The sequence below is a fragment of the Cyprinodon variegatus genome, unplaced genomic scaffold, assembly GCF_000732505.1.
Source record: "Cyprinodon variegatus isolate N-32 unplaced genomic scaffold, C_variegatus-1.0 Scaffold1958, whole genome shotgun sequence".
Classification (NCBI taxonomy): Eukaryota; Metazoa; Chordata; class Actinopteri; order Cyprinodontiformes; family Cyprinodontidae; genus Cyprinodon; species Cyprinodon variegatus.
This window is the reverse complement of record NW_015152411.1, coordinates 7,931-8,975: the sequence shown is the minus strand read 5'-3', so window position 1 is coordinate 8,975 and position 1,045 is coordinate 7,931. Positions and strand designations below refer to the sequence as shown.

At 35.8% G+C, this 1,045-nt stretch overlaps 1 protein-coding gene across 1 annotated transcript in view; it reads right to left on the bottom strand.

Moving 5' to 3' along the window:
• LOC107104929 (nuclear GTPase SLIP-GC-like) overlaps window positions 1-1,045 on the bottom strand; it is a 16,084-nt gene that overhangs the window by 12,538 nt on the left and 2,501 nt on the right. The gene's annotated exons all lie outside the window — the stretch shown is intronic.

Genomic DNA, 1,045 nt, shown 5'->3' with positions numbered 1-1,045 from the left:
AATATTGACCTTTTCCGTTTTGATTATCAATGTAATACTTACAAATGCGTCTCAATATTATCGTAAAAAAAACAAAAAACAAAAAAAAAGCAATTGCCATTAGGACAGAGTGCTTAACCAGTTGTTAACCAATAACTAAAGTACCCAACCTTTAAGATCCCAGTACCAGTGCCAGTGCTTCCACTAACTACCTTCTTCCTAGGGCCACTCCCTTTGGTAAGAAGCGTGTCAAACTAGCAGCCAGGGCTCGTTTGTTACCCATCTATCGGCCCTGTTAACTGTACCTTCTGTTGTCATACAAGAGCAGATATTATTTCAGTCATAAAGATTTTAGTGACTAAGAAGTCCTCCGGGTGGTTATAAATACATTTTGCCTGGGTTACCTTTCAAATCATTCAAAGTTTATTCACAAACTAATGCCTCTGTAACTTAAATGTCCACACTTTTATAAACTTTGTATCTGCTATTTAATTAGTATGTATTTGGCAGGGAATTAGTAAAAACAAAATTAAGTACAATAATTCTAAAAATAAAAGATATTTTTCTAACTATGTAAAGGTTATATGGGAAGGCTACATTGTTATTTTAGAGGAAATACATACTTGTGATGAAACCTCATCAACATTAGTAGCTAACAGCTGTGGTCGAGATTTTTATAAAAACTTGACTTAAATAAAAAAGATAAAAGGCTCTTCTTTTGCAGAATTAAAAACCAAAAAAGATCAAAGTTTTTTTTTTTTTTTTAATAAAACGAAAATAAAAGTTAAAAGGTTGTTCTTTTTTTCAGACTGTGAAATGTTGGCCCCAAAAATATAGGACCGACAAGAAAAAGAGACAACTGGCTTAGCTTTGTTGGTCACATAATAAAAAGTTGCTTCTGAATGTGTTGGGATCTGGAGGTCTGTCCACTTTCTCCCCTAGAGGGCGTACTAGATCTCCTGGAGCCGGACCTGATTGCACCACCTGTCACTCGTCTGCTCATCAGGAGATCAGTATTTAAGGAGGCAGAGGACGTCTCTCCAGTGCCAGAGTGTTTGCCAGTTAC